Raw genomic sequence first — 23145 nt, 5'->3', positions numbered from 1 at the left:
CCTAGCGGCAATTCGTCGCATACTAAAGCTGCTTCTTCCAATTCCCGCCTGATTTTTTGAGCCGCACAAAGCGAGACGAAGGTGAACGCGCGAGGTGGATGGGGAATTGCGGAGCATGTCTGCAAAAGCAGAAGCTTTCCCACCAGTCTGTCTGCTTGCCATTAGAAAGTGCTTCTCTCCCCCTTTTTTTTTATTCTTTTCCTTTAAGACACCTCCCCGCCCACTTCTCTCCAGATATTTTCTCAAGCAAGAATTTCTTCCTTCCGCTCCCTTGCGGGATGGCGCACTGGGGAGGGGGGGAGAACCATGTGTTAATGGAACTGTCTCCGATGTTGCTACGCAGGAGCGACAAGGACGATGGATGACGTCACCTCATCGGTGGATTCTCTCTCCTTTTTTTTTTGGTCTTTTTGTTGTTCATCTTAGTCCGAAATCTTCTTCCATCCATCTCTTCTTTTCCTTCACATGCACATACAAGTTTTTCTGTTATTCCCTGTAGAAGGGGATGGGGCGTGGCTGGAAGTGTGTGTTTTTGAAGAGGGGGTGGAAACGCCTCTTTCCTTTTACCGTCTTATTGGGAAGCATGCGCTCCGTTCTCAAGGTTTTTTTTTGCTTCCCGCTCTTTCACACGCTCTGGAGAAAACCGCGACATCGTTGCTTGACATGTGCTGTCGAACGTTGAAGAAGAAGAATCACAGACACACACACAGAGAACCACTCGCAACTTTTCATTGGGTCCTCGTACCGGAAGATACCCGACCGACAGCACTCTGGATGTAAGAAGAATTTCCCTCCATCCACGTTCATCCAGGGAGCAATCCTTGACACGGGCGGATATGGATTGGAGAGGAACGCTCGCTTCAAGTGAGGTTGTGTTCCCAGGGACACGACAAGCGGTTATCTCGATTGAATTCTAATCGATTATTTCACCTTGTTGTCGTTTAAGGAGGACCGAAATCTCGATTGGAGATTCCTCTCTCTCTCTCTCTCTCTCTCAATCTGGGCTTTGATGGAGGGATTTCCAGAGACCCCGACTGCGGGATTTGTTCTAGCTTCCCTTTTCTGAAACTCGTAAGGGAAAATCTGAACCACCTTCGTCCCCCCTTCAGGGCGTACTTTATTATTAGAATCCGCGCCCACCGACGTGTCCCACAACTTCAATTCGTGCTTGTGTGCTCCGGGATTTACGGGAGCTGAAATCCACTTTCCCTCCAGGAGCCTTCTTTTCATCCAGGTTCTTCCAGATTCCTGTCCATCACTCTTTCCCAGTTTCTCCATACAGCATCCTCCATCCGCCATTATTCCAGCATTCTTCTTTCTCCTCCGCTTCTTCTCCTCCCTTAATTTCGATTTCTTAGCAGCCCTTCCCCCGTCCTTCAGTTTAAAAGCCCTGTGAAGGCCAGGCCCGTGTTGCTACTCAAAAGGGCTTTGTTCAGACTTTGTAGCGACATGTTTTTCCACGCCTGGTTCCTCTTCTAAAATGCATTCGTTTCGCAATAACTGATACAAGTGTGCGGGAAATAATATATCCGATTGCTTCTAAACTTAATATTATAGATACGTCAATACAGGGATAGAACCCACAGCCACTTGATTACCAGTCAAAATCTGATCAATAAATCTACACTGCGAGCTATATTAGCCTGGTAGTTCAGCAACCCACAATACTCTGACGTTAGTTGGGTTACATAACAAGCAGGCGTGATATTGGTAACAACAGAGCCATCTCGTGAGAAGGAAATTAACTAAATCAAATTATACTGCTAGATTTTTCAGTCTGCCATGTATTCATTACTTTCTATCTTTTCATAGATTTTCAAATGTTTTTGCACAAATACAAAAGGGAGCTTGTTGGCAAATAAACAAAAAGAAACAAAAAAGTATTTCTGCTTGCTAGAAACGTGAGATTGCTAGCTCAGATTGACCTAAAATACAAATTTGTTGTCGTTTTTCGATTGTTTATTGTGATCATACAAAATAATACAGATCCTGTACAGTACGGCATAAATGTTTTGAATCGACAACCCCACGCGATAGAGTACCAAGGTGAGACTGTTATGACAAACGTTTCATGATAAATCAATGTTAGATTTCCTTGTGAGGAGACCCAATATTAATGGGGTTATTACAAGAGTATGTTATTTGTAGAGCATGCATTTTTAGGTAAATAAACAGACTTACATATTCTGATCATGGCCAAATACAGACATTTACAGAAGATATATAACCACCACCATTTCCCTCCTTCCAAAGAATTGCTGAACATAAACATGAATCTGAATAACTGTAAGAGTGCACTACGTGGCCATAAATGTACAATCATTAGGGCCTCCCGATGGCACAGTGGTAGCGTCGTTGCCTTGCAATCAAAGGGTCCCGGGTTCGATATCCGGTGGACTCACATAGTGATTCGGATCCCACTTTAAACTGTAGGTCCAGTCCCGATTAGCCTTACTGTGCATAAAGTGGACTTAAAACACCAAATCAATCAATCAATCAATATACAATTATTAAAAACTTACCTTAAACATAACCATGGAGAAGAGGAAGATGATATGAACTTTGTTTCTTGCGAAATGTATTACAAAATGTTAAGAATACTTCTATAAATTATGCTAATTAATCTTAATTAGTATATACGTCTTTTAGTTTCTAACAAAAATTGGATAATTATTGTAAAACAACTTATTACGCCTCTAATTTTAGTACTTAACATTTTACTGCTTTTATTTTACTTTTTAATAAATATAGCATTGTCATAGTACTAATTTGCACTGACATCTAGTATGAATTTTCTAACTAGAGAAAAATACGTTGTCTTGCAGCCGCACTTCCATTTTCCGTCTTATACTCTTGTTGCATTGTACGTCGCTTTTCTAACTCTTAGGTTAATTGCATAAAGTGGACATCATGCAAAAAACTCAAGAACAAACTGACAATAAGCCTGCAATTTGTTTTGGAGTGGAGAGTTAGAAAAAAATGCACCCGATCCTGCAGGACAATGTTATTAACCCGCCATTGGTACTGAGAGAGGCGGAGCAACGCCTGACCAATAAGAGGACAGTGAAAAGCTCATATAAACATGGGTGCCTCTATATTTACTCGGACAAAATATATATATATATACATTAAAAGCACTGTGACATTAGGGGATGTGGGATTAGGGCCACACACATTCTCGATCTCGGCCATTTTGGAAGTGATGTGATCAGCACCACGCTCCGTCCGCCTTTACCCCCCCCCCCCCGAAACACGATCATCCACTCTGGAAATCGACACACTAGTGACTAGACCATCGCGGCTGCACAGAATAAGAATATATATATGTGTGTGTGTGTGTGTGTGTATGTGTGGTGTGTGTGTGAATGTGTATGAGAGAGAGAGAGAGAGAGAGAATGTTTATGGTATGAGCAAAAAATATCAAGTAATGGTTCAGAACAACGTCTTTCCTTTCTATGGGAAATTCTTAAGAAAACTTTTCGATAATTAAAAGGGAAAATAGTTTCAAAGTCTTCGATCTTAAATCCTCTTTTTTTTATCCCAAGTCGGAAAACTTCCCGAAACTTTCATCTTTTTCGGCCGAAGGTTGTCTCGGGTAATTTTAATTGACGCTGCGAATATGGGTCACAAAGATAGAAGTTGGATGGTGCTGCACCCTGACGACGAACCTAGGAACTCGCTGAAAGAAATCAAACACTATTTGTTCCTTGCTTCGAGCGGTAAAGTTCAACGCTCGGAAGAAAATGTCGGGCGTTAAAATGTTTCTAGAGCATTCAGAACGTTTGTGTTGATTGTTGTTGATTTGGTACCTTGCTTTTCTGCCACTCTTAGCTAATCGCGAAGATGAAGATGAGTGATGAAATTGATGAATGGACATTCACAAAGAATACCCCGGCTTAGAATCTGACCCTGGAGCCCTGGTCTTAGCGTGGTGTGCTAACCACTCAGCCACGAAGGTCTGTTAGAATTTTTGTGTGGATTGTTTTTCCTGTTATTTAGATTTTGTGGATAGAAAATTGACTAGCTCGCAATGAAAAAATATTTTTAAGTTCCAATTTATGCACAGATAGGAGTGTTTTTTTTCTTCGCTTCTCACAACAATCAGTCAAAAGTAAAAATACCATTCGGTATATTACAGCCCCTACTCAATCGGCAATCAAGTACGGGAGTTTCAAGATGACTTGTCGTTTGAGCCAGGCATGTAACAGTGTGAGTGAATACAGTGCGTAGAATGCCATGAACAGGAACTTCTTTGGCAAGATTGTAAATGCATTGTGGAACGCTGTAACTTGTTCTGTAAAACAAATTGCAGGCTGTCTTACAAATTTTATATACTTAAAATCCTGCTAATGTGTTATGCTTATAACACCATTAAGCCTTGTTTCCATGATATGAAAAACTCAATATGCTGACCAAGGCAGAAATTTATTTTATTATAAAACATAAACTAAACGTAACGTTTCAATCTTCTAGCAAGGTCTTCTTCAGACTCTGCACCAAGTACAAATGTAACAAGGTACACAACAGGACGATATATATACACAAACATTATTCCCCTCCAGACTATTAGAAAGTAGTTCTGGACCAATCTAGCAGGTGGCTTTCCCTTGTCAACTGTACCTTCACCTGAAAGTGAATGTGGTTGGACTCTTTATCTCACGCTCTATTTCCTCCATTCTTCTTCCTTCTTCTCTCCTCTTTCTCTCTTGTCCTTTCCACTCTTTCTAACACCTTCTTCCATTCTTTGTTTAACTTCAGTTTGCCATTCTAGTTCATTGTGTCTTCTTCACCTTTCTTCTCTATTTCCTTGACCTCCTTTCATTTTCTCACTAGCATTCTCTTCTCCCTTTCTATCTGCTTAGCCTCATTCCACTCTACGTCATGTCTTGTTTCTCTCGTGTGTTTAAATATCGCATTTCTCTCTCTCTCTCTCTCTTACGTCGTACATCATCCCTATGTTGTTTCAATCTGTCTTTCAGCCTCTTTTGCTTGTGTATTCTACTAATTGCCTAGATTTATCAGAGTTGTAACGAGCTTCAGTTTCCACAAAGATGAAAATCTAACATATTAGTAAATGATAATTGCAGAGAACCTAACGATATTTTCAGTATTATCACACTTCATTCTTCGGTGATAATTCTGTCGATCTTCATTGGACGATATTAACTTCCCGTGTAATGAGAAATTCGAAACTTCTGTTGTGCAGTTTGTTTGGCTTTACTGGGAATAATTTTACTTTTTCTGACATATTTTTAATTTGTTATATGGCATATTTTTAAATTTTTATGACATAACAGTTTTTTAGAACGCCCTAGTTATCAGACATCAATAAATATCAGTATTTCTGCACAATTCATGTAATGAACAGTTAAGATTGGTTGGTTGATTTGGTGTTTTAAGTCCACTTAATGCACAGTAAGGCTAATCGGGACTGGACCTACAGTTTAAAGTTGGATCCGAACCACTATGTGCCTCTATCGGGTTTCGAACCCGGGACCCCATGATTAGAAGACAACGACGGTACCGGGGAGGCCCCTGAACAGTTAGGGCTGTTACATGATTTTATATTATTCGAAGGCTGAAGTATCATTGGTTAAATATCTGGCTAAAATTATATTAGTTTTACGATGTTGTAACGACGTTTAATGATTTTCTAAAAATAATTGTTATTATATTTTTTAAAAGGTTGTGCATTAATTACAGCTGTCCGGTGGATTTTTTGGTAATAATTCAATGAATATATGCTTCAAAGTGATGTGAACGATTTCAACTCCTTATATATATTTCTTTTATTTTGCGTCCAAATTGCTTTAAATTTTACATATAATTCCTAAAACTGTCTAAGTTTCTTTGATAAAATTTTGAACACAGTTTCTCACAAATGTTCTATGTGAGCCCCCTTTGTTACCTTGCATACATCAATTCGGTAATCCAATTCCGCCCAGACTCGTTTCAACATGTCTGCATCAACAGTTTGTACTGCAGCAGTAATGCGCTCTTTCAGTTCATTGACATCTGCGGGTAGAGGTGGTTCGCACACGATGTATTTTAGATGTCGCCACAGAAAAATCACCGGGGGTTAAATCCGGGGATCTTGTTGGCCAACGTAGTAACTGTTGATCATTTTGAGTAGATCGCCCAATCCAGCGGTCTGTCAGTCTGTTATTAAGGTAATTTGTAGTAAGCATGTGTAGGAATGTTTGTCCAGTCACAGTTTCTTCGTAAAAGAAGTACGGACCGTACACTTTGGTAGATGAAATGGTGCAAAACAGAGTCTTCGGTGAATCACGCACAACTTCACGATTTGACGAGGATTCTCAGTCCTCCAGATGCGAACATTTTGCTTGTTCACTCTTCCTGTCACATGGAACGTAGCCTCATCACTGAAACAAAGTTTGTCAATAACATCATCATCACCACTGCATAACTCTAGAAATGACTCACAACATTTTTTGCGGGACGTGTGATCATTAGGTGTTAAATGCTGTAACAATTGCACTCGATAGGAATACATTTTTAAACGCCTACGCACTACGCGCCAAACAGTTGCTCGAGGCATTGTTAGCTCTTGACTCACTTTCCTTGTAGACTTTTGGGGGCTGCGTTGAAACCTAGCTCGAACTCTCTCGACATCTGCCTCAGACGTGGATGGTCTACCGGACCTTTGCAAGCATCCCATTGTCTTGAATTTATCATACCACTTACGTATGGAGTTATTGGATGGTGGCTCTTTACGAAATTTCGTACGAAACTCACTCTGAACCCTAACAACAGACCGACAAACGTGAAACTGTATGACACAAAAATATTTCTCTGCACGACAGGCAGACATCTTGGAACTTATCACCCTGCCACCTAGTGGAGAAATTTGGAACTACTACGACCATTGGAAACAAAACTCGAGGATATGGTTTAAAGTATTTACATAGAACTTTAATTGTTGATAAAGTTTTATCGCTCCTGGAACGGTTTCTTATCATTCAAACCATTTTGAAGCACGCAACAGGGAGCCCACCTGTATGTGGGGAAAATAACTTCATTTTGGGGAATTCTGAAATGAAGGTTTTTACTTATTTATGTGTTTATTTAAAGGAACTGCTAACTACCCTATAGCTCATAATATAAGATAATGAACCAATAAAATAAAATTAAACAATTTAAATATTATAAATTTTCATTAAAATATTGTCATTTACGTTCACAAAACATAAATAAATTTACAAAGTTTTTCTATTTTCTTTTTTTTAGAGTTGGTTAATAACGACTATTTCCTATTCTAGACTCTTACCATAAATTATCTAAATTTAAAGGCTATTCAATTTGACTCTTATTCAGTTTTCTATAATTATATATTTCTGAATAATAGTTTAAGTCCTCGTAAGATTCTTCACTTGAACATATTGGTGATTTTATAATTTTTGTTTCAGTTAGATGTTAAGCATTTGTGACATGAACAGGATCTGAAACGTGAAAGTAATACCATAACATTTCTTCTTGCAGGCAACCGACGCTCTGGCGCCTGATCCCTCGGCCAGAATAATCCTTTGTGAGGTTTTGTTGACCTGTGTTTGTCCTGTGTGCTGAGTGTCTCTTTACAGCCTCAGCATTTAAATTAGGTAAGAAGATTTTGATCCTGAGAAACAGTGTAGCTTTTTTTCCTGTTAAGTAATGAATAGAGCAAGGAAGTTTTTAACAATCATATTTTCGTTAAGGGGCTTCTCCCTGTATTGCGTGATGGACAAAAATAGCGTGTGTGCTCATAATACGAGGGAGGGTCAAATTAAAACCATAATTTGTCTTCATTTTTTATCTAGTATATTTCTTCATGTACGGTTGCACAAGTTTGATGCATTTTAACATAGATCAATTGCAGATCTACATGTAATTTTGAGTCGGTGTTCGTGTACATCACGAAGAACCTTTGAGATGAACGTGCAGTCGTCAATGAGCCACTGCGAACTGAGGCCATTGTCCAATTTCTTCCCACCATCCCTAAACTTGATGGGGTGGTAAGCACGCACAGAGATATTAAATATCCATTTTCAGTAGGATTTATATTCGTTCTAGGCTTCCGGAGGGCAAGAAAACACTGCTCTTCACTGGTGCAACTGTGTAAAGGAGGCGCCTTCTTAAAAATGACAAAAATAGTGTTTTCAAGTTATCTTGATCAGTGTTTAAGGTAATCAATCAATCAATCAACCTATGACAAATATTGTATCACCAATTGATAAAATTTAGTTTCTTGTATTGTTATGTTTAGTAATAAATGGACGATTCAGTTATGGAGTATGATGTCCGTTTGTTGTTTTAGTAAGCCGTATTAGGTGCGAGAAACACACAGAGAGAAAGGGAGGGAGGAACAGAGAAGAAGAAATACACAGAGAAAAAAATAAGGGAAAAAGAAAAAAAGAGAAACAGGGAAAGAGAAATACACGGAGAGAGACAATAAAAGGAAAAGAGAAACAGAGAAAGGGAGGAAGAGAAACACACAAAGAAATAAAAACAGGGAAACAGAAACCGGGAAAGGGACACAGAGAGAGAGAGAGAGAGAAAAAAAGGGGAAAGAGAGAAACAGAAAAATGAGGAAGAGAGAAAGAGAAACACACAGAGAGAATGATGAAAAGGGAAAACACAGAGAAAAAGAAGAAGAGAGAAAGAAAAACGCACAGAGAAAGAAAAACAGGGAAAGAGAAATACACAGAGAGAAGGAGGAAAAGGAAAAGAGAAACAGAGAAAAAGAAAAAGAGAGAAAGAGAAACACACAAGGAAAGAAAAACAGGGAAAGAGAAACAGAGAAAAATAAATACACATAGAGAAATAGGAAACGGGAAAGAGAAACACTGAGTAATAGAGGAAGAGAGAAAGAGAAACAAAGAGAGAATGGAAGGGAGGACCAAGGAAAGAGAAGCACACATAGAAAAAGAGAAACAGAGAATGGAAAGCTGGGAAACAGAAACCGAGAAAGGGAAACACAGAGATAGAAAGGAATAGGGGAAAGAGAGAAACAGAAAAAGAGGAAGAGAGAAAGAGAAATACACACAGATACAAAGGGAGGGAGGAACAGATAAAGAAAAACCCACAGAGAAATTGAAAGAGAAACAGAGAAGGAGAAACACACAGAGAAAAAGAGGATCAGAGAAACAAAAACAGGGAAAGAGAAATACAAAGAGAGAAAGAGGAAAAGGAAAAGAGAAACAGAGAAAAAGAGGAAGAGAGAAAGAGAAACACACAAAGAAAGACAAACAGAAAAAGAGAAACAGAGAACGAGAAACACACAGAGAGAAAGAGGAAAAGGGAAAGAGAAACCCAGAGAAAAAGAGGAACAGAGAGAGAGAGAACACACAGAGAGAAAGAAAATCTGTGAGAATAAATAGTTAAGTGATTTTGGTGGTTGAATTCTATATATTCTATAAAGAGTTGCACAGTGCATCCGAAAAGAATAATGGATTTTAATTGGACTAAGTGAAATTAAAAATAGAGCCATTCCATGTGAAATCAACCAATGAAGAGGCACTTTTCAACTTCACGGGCCTCCTGGTTGGCCTTGTAATTATAGGGTCCCGAATTCGATACCCGGTGGGGGAAGGCACATTGTGGTTCGAATCCTAATTTAAACTGTAGGTCCAGTCCCGATTAGATTTACTGCGCATAAAGTGAACTTAAACCACGAACTCAACCAACCATTTTTCAACCTCACATATTTTGATTCATTTCAAATTTGGCATGCTGAAAGGTCCACCTGTTCATTTTATGTACTTTCTATAGTTATTTTGATCGTAATACCCAAATTCCCACCACCATTAACGTAATGTTACGGTCGTATTTCCCAGTGTATCGTGAACAATCATATCAATATTTTCATATTTATGTGTAGGATGGAACTGTGCTCTTCTTGTAAATTTTCCTATACGCTCTTGTGCCTAATTGTATCTTGTCGCATCCTCGCTTTCCGAAAAATGTATTTTGAGGATCAAGCCATGATAAATGGATGGAAAATTCACTTTTGACGCAAGGAACACGTAGGCACTCGCGCGTAGTCATATAGAGTCGCAAAAACCTTTTACACATGTCGCCTTGATTCCGGAATTCAATAAATCAGGGCTTGCATACTCAGAGGAAATCAATTAGGCCTAGTCAGGTGGGCGGGGTTGGGTTAGGGAACCCCTCCCCCTCCTACACCCTCGCCTCGAAGCTGAAGAACCTGTGAATTTGGAAAGAAGATGCGTGGGGAAACAAGATGATATTGTGCGATTTGCTCGAGGCTTCCAAATTGTGTCAACTGACATAATGACTCCAGTAAGAAATTAATGTGCATTTACTGCTAATAATGCAATTTTGATGCATCAAAATGCACTCACAAATGCATAAAATGGTACTTTTATCAGTTGCTTTTTACCAGTAAAAATGTGCTTTCGCCAAAATATGTTACCGGCCTCCGTGGCAAAGTGGTTAGCATATCACACTACGACGCCAGGGGTCCCGGGTTTGAATCCTGGCCTGGGTATGTTTGTAAGTGTCCATTCACCAATTTCATCAAATCTTCACTCATCCCATCTTTGCAAATTAGCCAAAAGTGGCACAAAAAGCGAAGTAAAATAAAACAAATCAATCAGTCAAAATTTGGCGTTAAATATGGACTTGTATAATTAAAAAGGTATTTTTGTTACAATTTTTAAGACACTACGTACATTAATCTTGAGTTTTAAAACAATTGATTGCGCTTCACTTGGCATTGGAACTATTACCGTGATTATCTTGAAGAGAAACCAGAAGCAAATCCCGTACGTGTGCCACAAAATCGTTGCATCTGGCGCTGCTGTCTCGTACGTGTGCCACAAAATCGTTGCTTCTGGCACTGCTGCCCCGTACGTGTGCCACAAAATCGTTGCTTCTGGCATTGCTGTCTCGTACGTGTGCCACAAAATAGATTGCTTCTGGCGCTGCTGTCCCGTACGTGTGTCACAAAATCGTTGCTTCTGGCGCTGCTGTCCCGTACGTGTGCACCCAAATCGTTGCTTCTGGCGCTGCTGTCCCGTACGTGTGCCATAAAATCGTTGGTTCTGGCGCTGCTGTCCCGTACGTGTGCCCCCAAATCGTTGCTTCTGGCGCTGCTGTCCCGTAAGTGTGCCACAAAATCCTTGCTTCTGGCGCTGCTGTCCCGTACGTGTGCCATAAAATCGTTGCTTCTGGCGCTGCTGTCCCGTACGTGTGCCACAAAATCTTTACTTCTGGCGCTGCTGTCCCGTACGTGTGACATAAAATAGTTGCTTCTGGCGCTGCTGTCCCGTACGTGTGCCACAAAATCGTTGCTTCTGGCGCTGCTGTCCCGTACGTGTGCCACAAAATCCTTGCTTCTGGCGCTGCTGTCCCGTACGTGTGCCACAAAATCGTTGCTTCTGTCGCTGCTGTCCCGTACGTGTGCCACAAAATCCTTGCTTCTGGCGCTGCTGTCCCGTACGTGTGCCATAAAATAGTTGCTTCTCTCTCTGCTGTCCCGTACGTGTGCCACAAAATCGTTGCGTCTGGCGCTGCTGTCCCGTACGTGTGCCACAAAATCGTTGCTTCTGGCGCTGCTGTCCCGTACGTGTGCCACAAAATCGTTGCTTCTGCCGTTGCTGTCCCGTACGTGTGCCACAAAATCGTTGCTTCTGGCGCTGCTGTCCCGTACGTGTACCACAAAATCGTTGCTTCTGACGCTGATGTCCCGTACGTGTGCCACAAAATCGTTGCTTCTGGCGCTGCTGTCCCGTACGTGTGCCACAAAATCGTTGCTTCTGGCACTGCTGTCCCGTACGTGTGCCACAAAATCGTTGCTTCTGGCACTGCTGTCCCGTACGTGTGCCATAAAAGCGTTGATTCTGGCGCTGCTGCAAGGCGCACAACTAGTACCGAGACGGTGTGGTTAGCAATGGGCTGCTCGACTTGGGACTCTCTTCCAACGGTGCCAAAATGTCGTTTGTAAAAACCAGGAGCCGATGCTTGAGCCCTCATTCTCTATTGTCGACAACAATAGACAGGAATTTTAATTGTTTCACAATAGCAAAAGCAACCAGTTGGGAGTTATTTAAAAAACATTATTGTTCGGATGTCAGAAGACTTGTAATTAACGCAATTGGAGGGTATAAAAATGGTCGTAATCGTTCATTTGTTTCGGACTTGTCGCAAGAATTTCACCCAATTCTTTCTCTGTTGCCTGTTGTAGCAGGCAAAGTTGACATTGGTAGATATTAGTTTTTGGCACTATGAGAATTTCTTTATTGTGTGCATTCTTCCACAAAACAAGCAAACAATGATTCCGATACTTTTAGGATAGGAAAAACTCAATATGCTGACCAAGGCAGTAATTTATTTTATTATAAAACATAAACTAAACGTAACGTTTCAATCTTCTAGCAAGGTCTTCTTCAGACTCTGTACCAAGTACAAATGTAACAAGGTACAAAACAGGACGATATATATATACACACAAAAATACTCCCCTCCTGACTATTAGAAAGTAGTTCTGTAACAATCTAGCAGGTGGCTTTCCCTTGCCAACTGTACTTTCACCTGAAAGAGAATGTGGTTGGACTCTTTATCTCACGCTCTTTTTCCGTCATTCTTCTTCCTTCTTCTCTCCTCTTTCTCTCTTGTTTTTTCCACTCTTTTTAACACCTTCTTCCATTCTTTGTTTAACTTTAGTCCTCCATTCCAGTTCATTGTGTCTTCTTCACCTTTCTTCTCTATTTCCTTGGCCTCCTTCCATTTTCTCACTAGTATTCTCTTCTCCCTTCCTATCTTTAAAGCCTCATTCAACTCTATGTCATGTCCTGTTTCTATGTTTTATAATGAAATAAATTTCTGCCTTGGTCAGCATATTGAGTTTTTCATATCATAGAAACAAGGCTTAATGGTGTTATTCTAGGATAGATTGAAAGAAGTGATAAAACTTCTGGCTCCTTGTTAATGCCATGGTTTTTAAAACGGGGAGGTCCTGAGAGAGAGATGCTGTTCGATGCTGTGAAAACATGACACCAAACCTTCCTTAGGTAACAACTAAACTGTATAGTTATCTTAGCATCTTAGCCCTAAAGTGAATCTAACATTGCCACAATGCACCACGATAAATTGGAGAGAGGTCCACCCTTTAGAAACCGACCCCTTCATCTCAGAGGGGAGGGAAAACTATAAAAAGAAATGCGGAAAGAACAGAAGGAACGAACGGAATAATAAAAGAAACCCGATCATCTGTGAAAGCTGGTTTCCGATCCATAGAGATGTCCATCCAGCTGGCACCAGATCACAGCATCCACGAGGTCTCCGTATCTTGGATATTTTTAATGCTGCGGAAGATGTGGAGAAGTCGACCAGAAAGCAATTTTTCAATCTTCGGTGAAATTGATCAGAAATTTCGGCCAAGGCGAAGTCTTAATATGTGTTATCAGAACTCTTGGATCTAGGGAAGAATTACAAGTAGCTGCAGATTGCAGTGGCTGTAAGATGCTCACGTTCTGATGTGAAGATATGAAGATATCAGAGGCTGAATCAATGTAAATATTGGTGAATTCTTAATCATCCACGATTCTCTCTCTCGTTCTCTTTCTTCTTGTTTCTCTCTCTGTGTATGTGTGCCTGTTTCCTTTCCTCATTTTCCATCTCTTTCTTCTTCTGCTCTCTCTCCCCCGTTTCTCTGTCTCTCTCTCTCTCTATGTCTGTGTATGTCTGTGCTTCCCTCTCTCTCTCTTTTCCCTTTTTCCCTGTGTCTCTCATTTCCTGTTCCTCTATCTCTTTCTCTGTATGGTTTTCTCTGTTCCTGTCTGCCTTTCTCTCTGTATGTTTCTCTTACCCCTTTCCTCTTGCTTCTCTTTCCCTGAACCTCTTCCTCTCTGTGTGTTTCCCTTTCTCTGTTCCTCTTTCTCTGTGTTTTTTCCTTTCTCTGTTCCTCTTTCTCTCTTCCTCTTTCTCTGTGTGTTTCTCTTTCTCTGTTCCTCTTACTCTCTACAAGTTTATCTTTCCCTGATCCTCTTTCTCTCTGTGTGTTTCACTTTCTCTGTTTCTCTTTCTCTCTGTGTGTTTCCCTTTCTCTGTTCCTCTTTCTATCTCTGTGTTTCTCTTTCTCTGTTCCTCTTTCTCTGTGTGATTCTCTTTCTCTCTGTGTGTTTCTCTCTGCTTTCTCTTTGTGTGTTTCTCTTTCACTGCCCCTCTTACTCTCTGTGTGTATCTCATTCCTTGATCCTCTTTATCTCTGTGTGTTTCCCTTTTCTGTCCCTCTTTCTCTGTGTGTTATCCTTCCTCTGTTCCTCTTTCTCTGTGTTGCTCTTTCTCTGTGTGTGTTTCTGCGTTCCTCTCTCCCTTTCTCCCTGTGTGTTTCTCTTTCTCTGATCCTCTATCTCTCTCTGTGTGTTTCCCTCTCCCTTTCTCCCTGTGTGTTTCACTTTCTCTGCTCCTCTTACTCTCTGTGTGTTTCTCATTCCCTGATGCTCTTTCTCTCTGTGTTCTTCCCTTTCTCGCTCTATGTTTCCCTTTCTCTGTGTGTGTTTCTATGTTCCTCTCTCCCTTTCTCCCTGTGTGTTTCTATTTATCTGCTCCTCTTACTCTCTGTGTGTTTCTCTTCCCTGATCCTCTTTCTCTCTGTGCGATTCCCTTTCTCTGTTCCTCTTTCTCTCTGTGTGTGTTCCCTTTCTCTGTTTCTCTTTCCCCCTGTATGTTCCCTTTCTATGTTCCTCTTTCTCTCTGTATGTTCCCTTTCTCTGTTCCTCTTTCTGTCTGTGTGTTTCTCTTTCTCTGTTCCTCTTTCTCTGTGTGTTTCTCTCTCTCTCTCTCTGTGTTTCTGTTTCTCTGTTCCTCTTGTCTCCTCATGTTTCTCTTTCTCTGTTCTTCTCTCTCTTGTTCTCTGTCTCCCTATGTATCTCTCTATCTGGTTTTCTCTGTGTGTGTTTCTCTCTCTCTCTCTTTCCTACCTGCTTCTTCCCTTTGGATGTCATCTACACAAAACGAGGCTTAGCAGTGTCTGGGACTCGTCTTGGGTTGAAAAGAGTTCTCGTCTAGGTATCGAAGGGTAAGCCTCGGTCACGTCTCGCGTCTCGAAATAAAGCTGTAGCAGAAACAACATATACAGCGTGACATCACACGAACTTTCATAGCGTATGAAGTTCACAAAAAGCAAACAACTTTTCTTAACAAAGTTCTACTGTTCGATTCCTCGTTTCGACGCAAGTGTGCAACCACGCAGCACAGGCTCACAATTGCCAATTATGGATTAACTTTGTCGCCTACTTTAAACTGTAGGTTCTCTCCCGATTAGTATATCCGGGCACAAAGTGGATTTAAACAAACTTTGCCATGAGTTACTTTTTTTAATGAACAGAGACATTTGGTACTTCTCAAATAAGAGTTACGTTCTAAAATAAATCTGAAGTAACATTTAGCTCTGAAAGAACAGTTATATTCTGAAGTAAAATATAGTTTTGAAAAACAGTTATTTCCTGTAGTATCGTATAGTTCTGAAGTAACAGTTACTTTCTCAAACAATATAGAGTTTTGAAGTAACCGTGACTTTCTGAAATCACACACTTTTGAAGTAACATATGGTTTTGTTACTTCAAAACAATAACGATTGCGTTTTTAAGTAAGATAGAATTTAAGTAATGATTCCTTTCTCAAGTGAGAGTTTTGAAGTACCTGATTTTCTGAAACAACACGCTTTTGAAGTAGAGGAAAAGGTCTAAATATGTCCCCCCTTTTTATTTCGTCATTTTCGGAGGAAAAAATTAATATATCAAGCACGTGCCTTTAAAATGCTTATCTACGAAATATATACTTAAATGTAATAGCATGCCAAAGTATAGAAGGTCTCCATTGTTTAAAAAAAAGCAATTTCCGAAAAATGGTGAAATGATGTATTTCAAAATTGTGGTCTAAATATGGGCTACTAGTGGCAATATCACAAAAAGCAATTAAAATAAAAAACAGTCATTTATCGCTAAAACATTATAAAATTCATATTTATGAATAATCTGTTGTTTTGAAAATCACGCGGAATGGAAAAAATCGAAATTAAGAAAAGCATCCAAATATTTGTTAGAAATGTGATCTCAACATTAGACCTCATGTCATAGCCCATATTTAGACCATCACGCTATTTATCTTCTTCAATTTATTTTCTCTCTCTGTGGTACATATTTCACAAACAAATCATGGCATCATAAAAGCCCACATTTGTTTTATGTACTGCTAATATCATAAGCTATACAAAGCAGATGAGAATTCAGAAAACGCTGAGTTAAAACATACCTGTAAAAAGTTTTCGGAGGTCGCAATTATATAACAGCGTCCAAGGCCGAAACTAACCACCACTTTCTCTTGTAAATTGGCACCGCAACCTTTGTCCTTGACATATAACCAGTTCCAATAGCCTCTGCCAGGCTGCAGCATCTGGGAGCGCTGATAACTCCAAAACCCATATTTAAACCTTCGCCCATATTTAGACCTTCTCCTGTAACAGTAACTTTCTGAAGAAACAATTTTGAAATAACACTTACGTTCTAAAGTAACATAGTATGGAAGTAATGATTCCTTTCTGAAGCAATATAGTTCTTAAGTAACTATTATTTTCTGAAGTAATGTATATTTTTGAAGTAACCCTTACTTTCTGAAATAACATAGCTTCCGTGTAACCGTTACACTTTGTATTAACGGTTACTTTCTGAAGGAACGTATAGTTTACAAGTAACAGTTACTTTCGATGCAAATAATTGAAATGTTCACAAAACCGAGTTACTTCAAATTGGAAAACAGGAGCAGTTCACTTCGCAAAGACATATGTACGTTTACTTACATTTAACCGTGACTTTTAACACCTGATAGACATTCCATTTCTATTATAAAGTACTAATGCAATGCCTTTGCGGAAACAAAAGCTCTTTACTCCTTCTCAAATAAGAACAACTAAGCGAAATTATGCCTCGATAATATTTATGAAGTAGCAAGAACTTTTGGTTACCTTTTTCCCCCCTTCTAGCTCGCGGAGAGAACGGAACTGCTTTTAAATAATTTATTATATTCCCAGCTCCGCGATTGCGGCACAGAAGCAGGCTCTGGAGTCCAATTCATAATGATACAGCTGACCCCTTATTCCTGGAGAAAAGAATGAGAAGAATAATCTGGAGGGAGAGACACAGGGTGAGGAAAGGGAAGAGCAGGGGGAAACAAATGTAAGAGGAGAATAGAAAGAAGGAAAGTTGGTGAAAAAGAAAGTGAGGGAGGAACATAGAATAGCGGAGCTATACGAGAATAGACACTGATAAGAGACAGATGAGGAAAGATATAAAATGTAAAGAAAGAAGATAAAAGGTATAGAGAACAGAGGAAGGAAGGGTTACAGAGAGGCAGAATGAAGAAAGACAAATACATAGGAAGAGAGAGGAACAGACGAAGACAAAGAGAAATAGCGAGAAAAGGAACATGAAGAAGAATGTAAGAAAAAGATGGAGATGATGAGAAAGATAGAAAGAGATACAGAGATGAAAAAAGGAGGCAACAGAGAGAAAGAGATGGGAGCATATGTAGCAGAGCTAGAATGAAACAGGAGCAGAGCTGTAGAAAAATAGAAGCATATAAACGCCGAGGATGAAATAAAGGCACGTATCTAGAAATGTTTCGGTTAGGGGGATCCGAACCAATTTAAAATAATTAAATTAAATCAAATTAATATTAATTACAATACATAAATTAATATATTATTATTACACGATTAGGTAAAAATACTGTATAAGAATAGAGATATAACAGTGCATATTCATTACGTAGCTTACCTGTAGTTAAGATCGGAATAACCCTTACACCTTGATTACCAGGTGACGCGATGTTACATGTACGCTATCTTGGATGCCCTGATAGAAGAAAAATGGAAAAATATGAAGAAATTGGAAGGAAGGAATATAGAATAGTGGGATAAGGAGAAACAGGAAGAATGGAAGAGGAAGACACGAAGGCAAAGAGAGAGAGAGAAAAAGAAATAGCCAGAAAAAGGGAGATGAAGAAACAAAGAAAAGAAAAAGGTAGAAAGTAAGAAAGATAAACATGTGAATAAAGGAAAAACGAAGAAATAGGAAAAGGGATATCACCGAAATTGAGCAGGCTTGAGAAACATTTCGTCTATCTTTCAGCCTCCACACTCGAAATTCTCTGGCGACATAACTGGGAAACCTTTGTTGATTTATTATTTAGTGTTGAAATTTATGAAGAAACACTCACAAAGAATTCGCATATTTGGGTCGCGACTCGAACCCAAGACCCCTGGCTTCGTAGAGCACTGTACTAGCCACTCCGCCACGGAGGACGACCCAAATAGGAAGTTAAATAAATGTAGAGAAACAGAACAGGTAGAAAGGATGTTAAACCAAAAAGACAAACAAAGGAAGATTGAAAAGAGAGAAAGATGATATAAAAAGATAAATAACGAGACAGAGATAGACAAATAGAAGAAGGGAAAAGAGAGAGGTGAAAAGAGAGAGAGAGAAGAGAAAGAAACAATAAAAAGGGAACGAAGAAAAGAAGCTAAACGGAAAGAGAAGAAAAAGAAACAGATGAAAATGGGAACGAGGAAGAGAAGCTAAACAGAGAAAGAAAGAAAGAAGGATAGAGAAGAAAAAGAAACAGAACAAAAAGGAACGAAGAAGAGAAGCTAAGCAGAGAGAAAGAGAGAGGAGAAGAAGAACAGGAAAAGGGGAACTAAGAAGATAAGTTTAACAGAGACAGAGAGAGAGAGAAAGAGAGAGACGTGTTTAGAAGCCAAGACGAACGAATGCAGATACGTCTGAAATGTTCGCTTGCAGGTCCACGAAAGCCTAAAACACCAAACGAAAGACAGGCGAAATGACAAACCAAAAGTAAAGGTGAAAAAAATTGCAATTCTCTGTACGCGACGACAGCAGCGCCATAACGCGGTGAGGCGGCTGCGTGAAATGCCGAGAATCCGCTTGGCTCTCTCGTCACTAACACCGCCTAGCGAGCATCCCGGCAACTATAGCAGACCCTGCAAGAGAAAACATCCGCCGATTTTCGCAGGTCGCTTCACAACATACCCCAGCGTTGCACACTGCATATTTCGCCGCTAGATGTCAATATAGTTTAACATTCTTCTTTTCTCACGTAGATCAGTAATTTTGGCGCCTGCAAACTAAAAGATTTCACATTTTTTTGTGCTTTTTTAATGTTATATATAGTACATAGTATGTTCTTGATATATTTTGGTGTAATTTTCAATGTAGTTGGAATAATAGAAGGAAGCACATATACTTTATGAAGAATCATTTTTACATAAGTCACACAATTTGTAAGTAAAGGCAATATGGATAATAAACCTTTTTTTGTGGGAGCAGGAAAAGGTTTATTATCCATATTGTCTTGACTCATCTGTCAACAGGTCGCTAGGTGCCGTGGCTTGCTCGAAAAGGTTTATTATCCATTTCATGTGATCTACTATGATCGATTTTTGAATTTATGTGGTTAACGTACTAATTTTCCTATTGTTACGATTTATACATTACAATACTGATTTTACGTCACTTTTCTGCCTTTTTAGTCTAGTAGTGACGACGATGATAAAAGATGAAATTAAATTGATGAATGACGCTCAGAAAGTTCACCTCGAACCCACAATGTGCGTCTCTGAGGATTAGACTTCCACGATTGAATTATTGTTCAGATAGGATAATCCGGACTGGAACTACATTTTAAAATGGAATCCGAACTATTGTGCAATCGAATCCAGTCCCCTTTGATTACAAGGCTACCACTGAGCCATCAGGGAGGCCCCGGTAAAGTTTCAATAATATATTTGATAATTCGTTTCGCGTTTGTTCCTTTCGCGCTTATTTCGGTGTTCAAATTTGTTTTCGCACGTAATCTGTTTCGTTGTAATCCCTTTCGCGATTATTACGTTCGCACTTAAAACTGTTTTCAGTGATGTGCCGTACACTATAAGTTTACGTCTACATGCGTTATCTACACGTAATCTACGCGTAGATTACATTGGGTTGTAGTTTACATAGACTACGTACACAATCTAAAGTACATTAAAATTAATTTTCAAGGCCTTCATGAAATGAAAGTGACATTTTAAACTATATTTGTTCCTAACGAACTGACAAGAATTCTATTTACAACAAAATTTATCTTCTCTTCTCTCATCACCTTGGAATAAGATAATAGTATGCAAGAAAAACAACAGATGGCAGTCGTGAGGCAAAATTAGTCTTTTCCCCATAAAACAGTAGAATATTTCCTAAGTTAAGTTTTTTCCTAGGTGAGAAATTGTTTAAAATTGCATGGAAGGGTATGAAAGTTTCTTCTTACACATTAGCAACTGAAAAGCGTTGTAAGTTTATTTTACTTCCACAGCACCCTTTGCTAAGTTATCGCCTTTCGCCATGTTGTTTACATAGATTACGTCGTCTACGTGTTTAAAATAGTCTAAGTGTAGAATGTAGACTATCGTTGTTTACGTGTAGACGCACATCACTGCCTGTTTTACGTTTCGCGGTTGTGTGCCCATTTAGGCTTCGGATTTTTCATTCCATTGGAAGCATCACACTGTAATTGTTGGAAACAACCAGTTACAAAATTAAACCCTTCGGGAATATCCGTGGTCAAAATCTTGTGTAATGGCATGCGAACTTCTCTCCCTAGAGGTCAGTATGATCTGGATGCGTTACTGACGCGTTAGAGTCGTTTTAAAGCTTTTTTCTGACTCCTCGAAAAGGAGCAAATTGGTACAATAACTTGTTACTGGTTAATGATACGTCGAAATAACCTTCACCACTGCATTTCTCGCGAAATTCTAGCCTGGTTTGATACATACACCATTCCCCTTTAAAATTTTGATGTTGAATTAAAGATGGCGGTAGTCATCGTCATATACCCTATAACATTTTTCCCCACCCCTATTACAAACCTGCAGTTTTGCGTTTCAGCACTCTTCAAGCATTGATTGTTATGGCTGAAGGAAGTAATGGGATCGACCACACGGACTGAATAGTCTGCGGATGCCGAACGCCTGCCGCATTCCGTAAGCATCGCCCATAGCGGACAAAGTGCAGAACGAAGACTGGGCTGACTGCTATTTCTATTGCGTCTTATGGTATCGTCCACACGAGCAGAACGTCTGCTGGGCTGAAAGATCACGTCACGCGCTTTGTGCATTGTTTCACACCACGCGGTGCTGAGTTCTAGCGTTGTGTTTCTGATAAACATTGTCTTTGCAAGAGAAGATGGGTGATCTAGATATAGATAAATTAGACACAGAAGTATTTATCATGGAAGTGGAAAAGAGGCCATGTCTTTGGGACATTCGGTGTGAGGATTATAAAGACAGAAACAGAAAAGATTTGGCGTGGAATGCAATTTGCTGTACTTTGTTACCAAACTTCGCAGAGCTATCAGTAGTTGTAGTACAACGAACCACTCATCTTTGGTTTATTCACACGTACATGCTTCCCGTATATTGCTCCTATGCAGTGTGGAAAATTAGTAGGATCTTCGAAGCCGTTTGCAATATTCTTCCACATCTCTTCCGTTGGTTGAGGTGACGAAAGCTACTGGCTCTGTAGAGTATCCCATATTGTACGAGAAACTGTTCTGACAACCTCACTGGCCGTAGATTTGCCAATTCTATACGTATAGTGGAGCTCAATAAGGTAGCAACCAGTTTCGGTCCAGGAACCTTTTTTTCCCCGCATCAACTTTAATACGGTCCAGGAACCTTTTTTCAGCTTTCAGATGCAGAGAGGAAATCTGTTTGTTGGTAAGTCATGACTCAAGTACGAGAGCTTATTCATAACACACGACATGCAAACACATTAATCCGGATGAGTAATTAAAAAAGGTTACTAGTAAATATCTCAAAATACACTGACATAAAAGCCATGTCCATCTCCCGAAAAGGGAAGGGGCTCAACCTTTTTGTTTTGGTGAAAATATAATTTTTTAAATGTTTACATTCCTCACCAAAATATAATTGGCTGTCACTTGAATAAAAGTTACGTATTTTCAGTTTCCGCCGAGTGTCAGCATTTTCTCTGCATTAGTTTACGGACACAATGCGGAACGAATGCTTAAACATTAAGCACTTTTTAAGCATTCTTTCCGCCCGTGTGGACCGGGTGTTAGTCATTCAACTTTAATTCGGGTGTCTTCATACTTTTGGACCACCCAGTATTACAAACATTTTGACAGGGTATGGAACTGATGTGCACGTTTGTCCTGAATGGACTACTAGAATTGCTAACCAGTTCAAATTTAACGGGATTCAGAATATCATTGTAGAAATGGCCAAATGCGGATAACATTTTATATGAATATAGGATATTTTTTATTTTTATATCTGAATTATCCAGATGTCGAAATTGCCCGGATTTTCAAAATATCAGAATTACACGGATATCCGATATTCAGAATATCCCAATGACCCGGATATTGTGATTATCCGGATTGTTGTGGTTATCTGGATATTCGCATTATTCGGATATCTGAATGTGTGCATTATCCGGACAGTTCCATCGTTTACCTGTTTTGCGGACTATCCACATATTCATTTATTCGTCATTTTCGTGTTGCACTGTACTGATTTTCTACAAATTCTTCATCAAAATCGGTTTTATCCGGATATTCGTATTATCCGAATTCTCCGTTCCATCTGAAATGGATATCGGATAATTTGAAATCCAGATATCCGTTTTCCGAACTTTGTGACCATTCCTATACCATGGTGGTTTTTCGAAATAAAATGCACTTTTTTTCGAAGTGTTGTAGTGACAAGCTCAATGTTGAGCAAAAACTTTATTACAATGGTTATGTGTAAGCTGATAGCATACAAAAGTGTGTGCTTGGTTCAAAAGGGTATTTATTTATCTACGTAGTTAAACTTGTTTGCTGGGGGCATAAAAGATGCACACTGGTCGCCTTGTTAATCTCGCCCCTCCTGCCCTCCTGCGGCATAATCTTCAAGCGTGTAAAACATTTTCAACATGCTTTAAAATGTATTTATTAATTTTCATGGAAAAGCCTTTGCTTCAACTCAACCATTCCTCGCATACATTTTTTTCCCTCAGTTTATTTTTGCAGACCTCGGTGGCGGTGTGGTTAGCACAGCGCTCCATGATCTCA

The sequence above is a fragment of the Lepisma saccharinum genome, chromosome 28 (assembly GCF_977018435.1).
Source record: "Lepisma saccharinum chromosome 28, izLepSacc3.1, whole genome shotgun sequence".
Classification (NCBI taxonomy): Eukaryota; Metazoa; Arthropoda; class Insecta; order Zygentoma; family Lepismatidae; genus Lepisma; species Lepisma saccharinum.
The sequence above is the reverse complement of the archived record's forward strand: the minus strand, read 5'-3'. Positions refer to the sequence as shown.